This window comes from Gossypium hirsutum, chromosome A05, assembly GCF_007990345.1.
Source record: "Gossypium hirsutum isolate 1008001.06 chromosome A05, Gossypium_hirsutum_v2.1, whole genome shotgun sequence".
Classification (NCBI taxonomy): domain Eukaryota; kingdom Viridiplantae; phylum Streptophyta; class Magnoliopsida; order Malvales; family Malvaceae; genus Gossypium; species Gossypium hirsutum.
The window spans coordinates 42,292,919-42,305,874 of NC_053428.1; the positions used below are offsets into that span (position 1 = coordinate 42,292,919).

The following is a 12,956-nucleotide window of genomic DNA, read 5'->3' on the forward strand; positions in this document are numbered from 1 at the left end:
ATTGGTTAAAAATAATAATAAAATGAATAAAATAAAAGAATCAAGGTGTCATCTTTTTCATTCTCTACTTACCAGCCGAATATGAAGCTTGAGAAGCCATGGAAGAAGCTTCCAACTTTCAGCTAATGCATGCTAGGCATTTCTAGTCCCGTTTTTAATTATTTTTATATTTTCGAGATCGTTGTTGCTTAATCTATCTAATGAGGGGGCTATTTTGCAAAACCATTGAATAGTTTGATATTTGCCATTGATGAGTATAATAGGGTTTTTAAGTTTAATGGAAGAATATGAGTCCTTGTTGATAGTTAAACACTTTTTGTTAAGTGAATTTTTGTGAAATTGACAATTAAGGGCTAAATTGATAAATGTGAAAACTTTATGGTTAAAATGTCAAATAAATGAAATGTGTGGGCTGCAAGAGACACTAGTGATATTCTTCTATAGTAGAATTTTACTCAATTTCATGAATTTGCATTTTTATGATATAGGGACTAAATTGTAAAGAAGTTGAAATATTAGGGGCAAAACTATAATTTTTCCATTAAGTGAATTATGGACTGTTTTGATACCATGAACATTTGGCTAAGCTTAATTATGGTTAAAATGGTTAATTTGCATGTTTTGAGCTCAGGGACTAAAATGAATAAAAGTAAAACTTTAGGGGTAATTTTGTAAAAATGACAAAAATGACCAAATTGTATGAAATGAGGTGTTTTACTGTCTAAACAAATATATTGAATGAAATTGTTAATTTAGATTAAGATCAGGTGGAAAATCGAGGAAAATGAGAAAATTACCAAAATACCCCTGAACTTTGGTATCTCTACAATTTAGCCAGGTAAGTTCGTATGCAATAAGCATTGTTAAATTTCTGTTTATAATGCTTTGATATCGTATAAATTGTATATACGTGAATATTTTAATGTCTGACGACATATCGACAAAATGTGGCACTTAGTGTGCGGGGCAATCAAATATGGTACTCAGTGTACGAAATATTGAGAATGGCACTTAATGTGCGAGATATTGAGAATGTCACTTAGTGTGCAAAATATTGAATGATTAAATAGAGAAAAGTGAACAGGTATACATGCTATATTATATGAATTATTTATGAGACGACTTTATAATGGTGTTATATCCGGGCTAAGTCTCGAAGGCATTCGTGTTGGTGTTATATCTGGGCTAAGTCCTGAAGGCATTCATGCTGGTGTTATATCCGGGCTAAGTCCCGAAGTTATTCGTGCTGGTGTTATATCCGGGCTAAGCCCCGAAGGCATTCGTGCTGGTGTTATATCCGGGCTCAAGTCCCGCAGGCTTTGTGCTGGTCTTATATCCGAGCTTAAAGTCCCGCATGCTTTGTGGTGGTGATTGGATTTGGGTTTTAAACCTAGCAGACTTAATGTCGATGATTGGAGTAAGATTATGATTTCGAATGTTCGTAGTAAACTACCATTGAATATGTTCAATGCATTAAGTTGGTCAGGTTTGTATTATATACTTTTATATGTTAGATTGATCGGAATTGAATCATGAATGCGAAATGAGAAGTATATGTGAAAATCTCATATGTGTATGTGTGTATTTGGTTATGGTGAAAGGTTACATGAGATTGATTTGGTGATATACATGTTAAATAATATGAATGCAAAGAATGTGTAATAAATCTGCTTGGGACAGCAGCAGTAACGTGATTTCGGAAAATCACCATAAATTGTGGGAGTTGAGTTAGAGGTTGAATAAATTATGTCATGAAACCTTAATGAGTCTAGTTTCTTATAAAAGAAACCGTGTAAGCAAAATAATTGCCAATAATGAGATATTTGAAGTGGCATGGAACAGAGTCAAAATGACTTCAAGGTCCCCTGTTCTGTTTTCAGAAAATCATTATAAATGGTACAAAAATGGTTATAAGATAAAATTTATATTCTTAGACTCATTAATGAGTCTAGTTTCAAATGAAATAAACGATAACATATTTTGAATTCTGTATAATGAGAAATTTGATTCGTAGTGAAGAGTGGTCAAAATAGTCAAACAGTGAAATAGGGGAAAACTTCAAGAAAAATCTGGTATTGATTGGTCAAACCAAAAATTCTTAAAATTTGATGGATGGAAGATATATGAGTCTATTTTTAGGGAAAATTAACGGCACTTGATTTGGAGTTTCTTAGATCCAGTTATAAATAATTTAGTGACTGTTGCTTAGGAAGACAGCTTGTAGTGAATTTGTGATTTTGTTGCAAACATAGTTAAAACTTGTTAATGAGTTGCTTTTCGAGTTCTTATGATCTTATTTTTTATTTCAATATTTGGTTTTAATTCAGTTCAGATTCAAGTGAGGTGAATTTGCTACATATGCATTATGTTTATGGATACTTGGCCAAAATGGAAATTATCTAGGAATGATTTCTTGAAAATTTGAATAATCGATCCATAAGTAAATTAATTGTTTGCATTGCTTAAAACTTACTAAGCATTGAAGCTTACTCCGTGTTCTCTTTTCCATTTCTTATAGGTTTATACTTTAGCTCGAGTTGGAAGGGCCGGAGATATCATCACACTATCGAGTCATTATGTGAGTTGAGAAGATTGTATATCATCATGGTTTAAGGCATGTATAGGATAGACTATAGGTAGAATGATATTTCGACTTGTATACATTATAGCCATGCGAAGATGGCTTGCTCATTTTGTTTAGAGAAGCCTTATAATTGAGCTAATATGGTGAAATGTTTTAGTTATAACTTGATATTATTTAAATTGTTATTAGATATTCGGTTATGTTTTGATAGTGAGTCATTTTGGAAATTTATAAGAGATCCTATGGAAAATCAATGAGACATGTTTACATTGTTGATAATTTATGTCTGGTAAGTATCTTTGACCTTATAGAAGTTTTGTTCAGTCAAGTAATACCTCATAACCTTATTTCAGTGACAGATATGGGTTAGGAGTGTTACACTATCATTATGAACTAAACTCCCTAAATACCTACGGGAGATGAATCCTAAGACAGATCTTATTATTACTTGAATTATATGATAAATACTTTTCTTATTCTTAGTTATAATTTTTAATCCTTGCTTTAATATTCCAGGATATTAATTCAGGTTTTGATGTACTTATTCAGTGGATTAAAAGTTCTTGTTTAAGAATAGATCTTCCATAATTAAGCGGAGCTGCATGCAATCCTAGAGATAGGACGACTTAAATCTACCGGATTAGAGTCAAAACTAATAAGGGAGTCCATAGAACGAGTTAATGCGATAATAGGGGTTTTAATTAGAAAGAGATTTCGATTAATCAACTTAGGGTCAGTTGTTTTTAGTCTCGAAAGAGATATTAACATAAGTTAAGGATTTCTACGGATTAAATCAAGTGAATAAATTGTCTAATTCAAAAGTAATAAGTGAAATTTAGGTGGATTCTTCCTTGGGTATTGTGTTCTCCATTGATTTTCCAAAAGTATTTTCCAACTTTAATCTTTATCGTGTTCTGAATTAATTAGATAGTTAATTTTAGGTTAAAACTTCCCTTTAATTCTTAGGTTAGATGGTAAAAAGATAGTAATTACTAGTACTTTTAGTCCTTGTGGATACAATATATCCGGTCTCACCATAACTATACTACTATTCGATAGGTGTGCTTTCCTTAGTCGAATTTTTAGTTAGTTTAGCGTCCATCAAGTTTTTAGCACCGTTGCCCGGGTCTAAGATATTAGGAACACTTAATTTTTATTACTTTAGCCATTTTTTATTTTTATTGCAATTTAATTTTGTTTTTATTTTAGTTACTAAATTTTCTTCTATTTATTTCTGGCAAGTTTTTATAGTTTATGACTAGAAGAAACCCGCCAGGACCTCTACTTTTTACAGCAAAATTGAAAGCACAGCTAGTAGAAACCGTAGAGAAATAAGGTGAAGTTTACGGTACATAGAGGAAGATCATGAGGATAACACCACTAATATCGAGGAGATGGCTGAAAATCAAAATAATCCGCTGCCTCCTGTGGTTGTCGCAAATCCAGTGAATCAGAATCCTGCTTTGCGTACTATGTATGACTATGCTAAGCCCAATTTAACAAGAATTGAATCAAGTATAGTTAGACTTGTTGTTGCTGTAAATAATTTTGAACTGAAACCTAACACAATTTAGATGATACAATAGTTTGGTCAGTTTGATGGTTTGCAAGACGAGGATCCAAACACTCATTTAGCAAATTTTTTGGAATTCTGCGACACCTTTAAGATCAATGGAATTTTTGATGATGCCATTCGCCTTCGGTTATTTCCATTTTCATTACAAAATAAGGCTAAACAGTTGTTGAACTCATAACCACAGGGGTCAATCACTACTTGGGAACAAATGACAGAAAAATTTTTGCTTAAATATTTTCCGCCAGCTAAAATGACAAAGTTAAGGAATGATATCTCTTCTTTTGTACAGATGGATTTAGAAACATTTTATGATGCATGGGAGAGATACAAAGATTTATTAAGAAGGTGCCCTCACCATGGGTTACCTCTTTGGCTAAAGGTTCAAACTTTCCACAACGGTTTGAATCCCTCAACTAGACAAATGATCGACGCAGTTGCCGGTGAAACCATCATTAATAAGACACCTGAAGAGGCTTATGAGTTCATAGAAGAGATGTCACTGAACAATTATTAGTGGCAAGTCATCAGGACAAAGCCGACAAAAGCAGCCAGCGTTTTTAACATTGACTCGGTTACTATGCTTTCAAATCAGGTAGAACTCTTGAATAAAACGATTGATGGTTTATTTGGTTCTATGTAGGTACATCCAGTAATGCAATGCGATGCAAGTGGAGGTGGAATGAGCAATTCAGAATACCCACCCTACGGCCCCAACATGGAGAACGAGCAAATGAATTATATGGGTAATAATCCTCGACCTCAAAATAATCCTTATCGTAACACTTACAATGCAGGTTGGAGGAACACCCAAATTTCTCATAGGGAGGCCAAGGGAATCAGAGACTACCACCCCCTCTAGGTTATCAGCAATAACCTTACCAGTAAGAGAAAAAGCCGAACCTTGAGGGGATGATGACAAAGTTATTTCAGTTGCGAAAACCCATTTTCAGAACACTGAAACTGCACTTAAAAATTAGCAATCATCAATTCAAGGGCTCGAAAATCAAATATGACAGCTGGCTAAGATGATTTTAGAGAGATCACTAGGGAGTCTACCTAGTAACATTAAATCCAATCCAAAAGAGCATGTGAAAGCAGTTACACTAAGGAGTGGGAAATTATTAGCTGAATCTGAAAAGAAGCTGCCACAAGAAGCTGACAGAAAAGAAGATGAGGAGGTAAAACCCAAAAATAATGAAAAATCGGTGCTGAGGGAATATAAACCACCAATCTCGTATCCAGCAAGGTTGAAGAAAGATAGCATGGATACAAAATTTGGTAAATTTCTTGAACTTTTTAAACAGTTTCATATTAACTTACCTTTTGTTAAAGCTATCTCGCAGATGCCTACATATGCAAAATTTTTGAAAGAGCTTTTAACAAATAAAAAGAAGTTTGAAGAGTTGTCTACAGTAGAACTCAATGAGGAGTGCTTGGCCATACTCCAAAATAAACTGCCAACCAAACTGAAAGATCCAGGAAGTTTTACTATTCCCTGCTTAATTTGTAGTTTATATGTTGAGAAGGCACTAGCTGATTTAGGCGCTAGCATTAATTTGATGCCTTACAAAATGTTCAAGCAACTTGGCATTGGGGAACCAAAACCTACTATGATGAGTATTCAACTAGCTGATAGATCTGTTAAATATCCTAGGGGTATTATCAAGGAAGTACTCGTAAAAATAGATAAATTCATATTTCTTGTTTATTTTGTTGTGCTTGACATGGATGAGGATGTTGAGGTGCCTTTAATTTTAGGTCACCCATTTTTAGCCACTACCAGGGCTGTTATTGATGTGGGTGACGGTAAACTTGTGCTTAGGGTAGGTGACGAAGATATTATTTTTAAAATTTATTATGCCATGAGATTTTCTAGAGAACAAGATGACTCCTATTATTTTATTGATTCTATTGATCATGCTACACAAGATTCTTTACAGGAAATCGTACATAAGGACACATTGGAACTATGTCTTGCCCAAGGAGAGGAGGTAAATGACGATGATTCTACGATAGGTAAGACAAAAGATTAACTAAATTCTAATGAGCCTTCATTGAGACAGAAGAGTTATGAGGGTATTGAGGTAAACAATAAATTAAAATTAAAACCCTCTGTTGAAGAACCTCCTAAATTGGAATTAAAACAATTACCAAATCACCTAGAATATGCGTTTCTTGGAAATAATTCCACATTACCAGTGATCATTGCTTCAGATTTACAACCAACTAAAAAGGACGAATTACTTCAAGTATTGAAGGAGCATAAAAGAGCTATAGCTTGGAAGATTTCTAACATAAGAGGGGTCAGTCCTTCTTTCTGCACACATAAAAGTTTAATGAAAGATGAATATAAAACTTGCGTGCAAGCTCAAAGACGACTAAATCCTAACATGAAAGAATTCATAAAAGCTGAGGTAATTAAACTTCTCGATGCTAGAATTATTTATCCTATTTCTGACAGTTCTTGGGTGAGTCCTATGCAGGTTGTCCCTAAGAAAGGAGGCATGACTGTTGTGGCTAATGAGAAGAATGAATTGATCCCAACATGAACAGTCACGGGATGGAGAGTTTGCATTGATTATAGGAAATTGAACGATGCCACAAGAAAAGATCACTCCCCCTTACCATTCATTGATCAAATGTTGGAAAAATTATTTGGGCATATGTATTATTGCTTCCTAGATGGACTCTCAGGTTACTTCCAAATCCCAATAGCTCCTGAGGACCAAGAGAAAATGACATTTACTTGTCCATATGGTACGTTTGCTTATCAAAAAATGCCTTTTGGATTATGTAATGCCCTTGCTACTTTTCAGCGATGCATGTTGGCCATTTTTGATGAACTCATAGAAGACATCATGGAGGTGTTTATGGATGACTTCTCAGTATTTGGTAACTCTTTCCATCTATGCATTAAAAATTTAAAATGAGTTCTAATGAGATGTGAGGAAACGAACCTTGTATTGAATTGGGAAAAATGTCACTTCATGGTTCGTGAAGGGATTGTGTTACGCCACAAAATTTCTAGCAAGGGGATCGAGGTTGACAAAGCAAAAGTTGAAACTATTGAGAAATTACCTCCCCTTAATTAAGTTAAGGCTATTCGAAGCTTTTTAGGTCATACTGGATTTTATAGAAGATTTATTAAAGATTTTTCTAAAATAGCTAAGCCTTTAACGAACTTAGTAGAAAAAGATGTGCCTTTCAATTTCAGTCAGGAATGTTTAGAAGCATTTAATACTCTTAAGGATAAATTAATTAATGAACCAATTTTAGTTGCACCTAATTGAGATTTACCCTTTGAACTAATATGTGATGCGAGTGATTTTGCAGTAGGTGTAGTTCTTGGACAGCGAAAAGACAAGCATTTTCAACCGCCTGTTATGCTAGCAAGACATTGATAGTGGCATAAGAAAATTATACTACGACTGAGAAAGAATTACTGGCTGTGGTTTTTGCATTCGATAAATTTAGACCATATTTAATATTATCTAAAGTTGTCATTTACACTGATCATTCAGCACTTCGTTACCTCCTTACTAAAACAGATGCAAAACCTTGACTAATAAGATGGATTTTATTGTTACAGGAATTCAATTTAGAAACTCAAGATAAGAAGGGATCAGAAAATCTTGCAGCAGATCATCTATCTAGATTAGAAAACCCACATATCAAAGAGCATGATGAACATTCGATAAATGACTCATTCCCTGAAGAACAACTCTTCGCTACATCTGACTCTGAGGAACCTTGGTTTGTAGACATTGCGAATTATTTAGCTGCTAATTACACCAAAAGGGTTGACACATTAGCAAAAGAAACGATCCTTCACTAATATGAAAAACTATTTTTGAGAAGATCCTTTACTTTTCCATATATGTACATATCAAGTAATTAGAAGATAAGTCACGAAGTCAGAAGTAATTATGATCTTGGAACATTGCCACTTAGGACCGACTGGAGGATATTATAGCGGGACTAGAACCATACATAAAATGCTCAAATCAGGTTTTTATTGGCCCACACTATTCAAAGACGCCAACAGGTAGGTTACTTCTTGTGATAAATGCCAACGAACAGGTAATATCTCTAAACATGACAAAATGCCTCAAACATACGTGCTTTCATGTGAAATGTTTAATGTATGGGGTATTGATTTCATGGGTCCATTCCCTAGCTCATTCAGGAATAAATACATCTTAGTAGCTATTGATTATATGTCCAAATGGGTGGAAGCCCAAGCTTTACCTACTAATGATGCTAAAGTGGTGGTAAGGTTCCTTAAGAAACTCTTCTCTCAATTCAGAACACCTAAAGCAATTATCAGTGATAGGGGCACTCATTTCTGTAATGTTCAATTTCATAAAACCTTTAAAAAATATGGAGTTTAACACAGAATAGCTACCCCTACCATCCTCAAACTAGTGGACAAGTCGAAGTCGCAAACCGAGAGCTTAACGTAACTTAGAAAAGACTGTAGAGTCAAATAGAAAGGATTGGGCAGTGAAAGTAGATGATGCTTTATGGGCCTATAGAACTGCTTATAAGACCTCCATAGGAACATCTCCTTACAAACTTGTTTATGGGAAAAGTTGTCATTTACCATTTGAACTAGAACATAAAGCATTTGGGGCTATAAAATTCCTAAACTTTGATCCTAAACTCGCAGGTGAGAAGAGATTGATGTAACTGAATGAGTTAGATGAATGGCAAGCTAATGCATATGAGAAATCACGATTATACAAAGAAGCCATGAAGCGCCGCCATGATGCTCGCTTAAGGAAACACAAGCAATTTGAAGCTGGAGATCTTGTCCTACTATACAACTCAAGGCTCAAATTGTTTCCTGGGAAGCTAAAATCATGATGGTCAGGTCCATTCGTAATCCAAACCATTTTTCCATATGGCACAGTAGAGGTAAATCATCTAACCCAAGGCACTTTCAAGGTAAACAGGCATCGTCTTAAACTTTATAACTGTGAGGATTTTAAAGATAATAGAGAGGAGCTACAGCTCTGCGAACCTACTTGAATATGCCCACAACGTGATGTCGAGATTAGACTTAAAGAAGTGCTCCTCGGAAGGCAACCCGAGCACTAACCCCACTAAATAACTTTATTTTTCTAACCCCACTAAATAACTTTATTTTTCTTTCATTTTTCATAATTTAACTGTAGGTATTTTTGGCACATACGGCTAGACACATGGGCGTGTCCTAGGCCGTGTGCTCACCATGAATTGGAGACACGAGCGTGTCTATGGTCATGTTAAAATAGGACAAACATTTTCCCCAAGATGGGATGACACACGGGCTATGATAAATAGCCACGATCGTGCGATACGACCGTGTGCATCACACAGCTAAGGGACATAGGTGTGTCCCAGGCCGTGTTGAAACTGTTATTTTAATTCCCCAAAAATTAGCAGAAGCACAGCATGCGTTAAATCACCACGGCTGTGCGAGGTGGCAGTGTAAGTCACACGGTCGTGAACATGGGCGTGCCTGAGACCGTGTGGGAACTTGCACAAACACTGAAACTTTCAACAAGTCAGAATGGCACACGGGCTTATGCCACGGCCATGCCCAAAAGCCGTGGGCAATCCTGATTACATAACATGGACGTGTTGGAACACACACAGGCATGGGAGAAGTGAACGAATCAGCTCATGGCCGTGCCACACAGCCCTAGACACACGGGCGTGTCCACAGGTCGTGTGCGACACTGACTTAAATCATCAGACCATCAGTACAAATCAAGACACGGGTGTGTAGGACCTAACATGGGCGTGGGAGAAGAGAAGAAATGAGCACACAGCCGTGTGACGCGGTCGTGCGGCATGGGACATGGGTGTGTCTAAAAGGCTGTGTGCGATACTGACTTAAAATTTCACGAAAAACATGGGCTAGGAGCACACCACACGTACGTGGACCACGGCGTAGTGGTCCAAAACTGGGCCTACATGACCATGTCCCCCTTTTTTTCTTCTTAATTAAAAACCCTAACCCTAAATACTGTTTAAACCTACTATTCACTCTTCAATACTCCCCCATCTTTTTCAATCAGCCCCCTTCTCCTTTTCCATTTTTCTGTCCCTTTTCTTTTCCCTTACTCTTTTTGTTTCCTCCTTCTCCCTCTCCGTTTCTTTCCTCCTTTCTTCTTCCGCTTTCTCCTTCCCCTCAGACTACCAAGCACCACCACATGCCTCCGTGTCCTACCACCGACCACCACTATCGGTTTCTTCTCTTGTACCTCTCACTCTTTTACATTATTTTAATCATTTTATTATTACTATTATTTTTATTATTACTATTATTACTCCTATTTCTTTATTACTATTCTATCTTATTCCTATTCGATTGATATATTATTATTATTATTACTATTCCTTTACTGATATTGTGGTTCTTACTCAGTTACAGTTTTACTTGATTTTATACTTAAGTTAATTTTGGACATTCGCAATTTGCTACATATATTTTAGGGACATTTGTTTTTCTGATTTAATTTGTATTTTGCTTGCTCATTTATTTTTATATATATTTATTTAGTACTCAATTATTTAGTTTTCTACTAGGTATTACGATTCTACTTACTACGTCTGCCTGATTTAGCTGCACTTAGATGATTATTTCTTTTTCGGTCGGCTATTATGTTGATTCAAATTATGTGATTACTTTCGTAGAACATTATGACAAACACAAGAGGCAATAAAACTGTCATTCCCTCTTCTAAAAAATAGAAAGGACCAATATCCTCAACCGCAACCACTGAGATACGCCATCCTTTCCTCCAATTTCCATCAGGACCTCAGGAGGAGTTGTTTCAAATTCTACGTGCCTGACCCCTTGGTGTGGGTCGTTCCGTCAATTGGGCCGTATTAGAGCAGGTTCTCTTAGCTGACTCAGTTTGGGCCCTCCTCGTTACCACTCATTGGGATCGCTTCTTCGACATTATTGAGCCAACGTACCTAGATTTCACTTTGGAACTTTGTTTGAGATTTCAACTGCAGACGGTTATGGCGGAGTACGACGACCTTGGCACAGTCCAATTCTATCTTAGCAGTCTAGTGCGGCAATTGAGTGTCCTAGAATTCGGAGTTGCCTTAGGACTTTATACAAAAGACTTTATAGAGGCTGACAATTTTCCTCATCTCCACCGTCACATCCATTATGCACTTTCCTCATGTTGGGCAGCCCTCATGCCTACTACATGCATCTATGACCCCAGCTGCTCTAAGGCATCAGCTCTATCTACAGCATTACGATATCTCCACGCCATTTTAGCCCACACCTTAACAGGGCGACGAGAGAGCACTGGCGTCGTTAACACTCACGACGCATACTTCTTATGGAGCATGAGGTAAGGGCATGTTTTTGATCTCGCATACTTCATCGCCCTCATTTTTCGCCATCAAACTGATCCACACTGAAAAGGAGTTATCAGCATCGGCCCTTACATGACTCGTCTAGCTCGACACTTTGGGCTCCTAAACACATCGGCGCAGTCCTCATCACTCACATTCATCGTCCTGATGTCCCTAAAGCGCATCTCAAGTATGCTCCACATGAGGATGATAGAGCGTTGTCACGGGTTCGATCCTCCTCAGTAACAACTAGCATGAGCCACCGATGAGGATGACCCCAAGGATATTCCTGACAATATCCATTCATTCTATGAGGACCCACCTTCTCAGCCACCGCCGAGTCACAGACTAGTTCATGCAGCTACTTCATTGACAGAAATTTCTAACCACCTGAATCGCTTTGAGCAATATTGCACTCTACGATTCGATAGCATAAAGGCGACTCTACAGCAGATTTGCCAGCATTTGCACATTTCGCCTCTAGCACCACCACCTCACGATCTAGCTACAGATGATGACTTTTGAGTCCATTTATTTTCATTTGCTTTCCCTTTCCCTTTTGTTTTTATTTTTATTTTTACTTTTAATTTTAATTTTATTTTTATTTACACATTTCATGTTCTAAAAAGACTTTCATTAGTATAATTTGAACCCATTAATGTTCTGGCTGTTTCATTATGAGTAACCATAACAACCCCATCGATATAACTCCCTAAAACATTACTGGTGATATTGTAGTTTCAAAAAGGTCAGTTGATTGGTGCTACTCAAGAATATACAAACAATCCTATGTGGTTAGATAATCCACGAGTGCCATGTCTTGCTCGACCACGACCATAACCGCCATGACAACAACCACCACGATAACCTTTTCGCTTGGCGCTGTGATTGTGGAACCCAACATCTACCAACACCTTCACCTCTGCTTAGTTCCACATGCATTTCATTCACAATGTCTACAAATCCACTCCCACTATTCCAGGGAATACATCCAAATTCAGGGTAGTTTCGCTTCTTCCCCTCTTTTTTGATATTATGCTTATATTGTTATTATCTATCTTTGTACATTGAGGACACTGTACATCTTAAGTGTGGGCGGGTTATGATATTATGATTATCAGAAAATCCCTGAATTATATATTTTTCTCAAATAATTTTCTTATATTACTATTAAAATGAATTTTGATTAACTTATGATTTTTATTGATATGTTTTAGATTAAAACATAGGTAATTGTGCATTGATTGTCTAACTTTGAGACAGTAGAAAATTAAGCATGATAAGTTGACTTTTGAGAATTAAAATTGCTAGGTTGTCTCCCTGAATTGAGGTATTATCTTGAAGTTCTAAGTTTACAGGATAGACATCAAATGCCCATAATTTTTTTTAGATTTTGAGCCTTTTAGAGCATATATTTTCCTTGCTCACTTA

The 12,956-nt window shown here is 36.4% G+C and overlaps 1 non-coding gene and 1 pseudogene across 1 annotated transcript; one reads left to right on the plus strand and one right to left on the minus strand.

Moving 5' to 3' along the window:
* LOC107955773 (uncharacterized) overlaps nucleotides 1–7,995 on the plus strand; it is a 47,537-nt pseudogene extending 39,542 nt beyond the window's left edge.
* On the minus strand, nucleotides 4,417–4,523 carry LOC121229999 (small nucleolar RNA R71). Its single transcript, XR_005927951.1, has one exon. It is a non-coding gene; the product is annotated as a small nucleolar RNA R71 (small nucleolar RNA).
* Nucleotides 7,996–12,956: the final 4,961 nt, after the last annotated feature.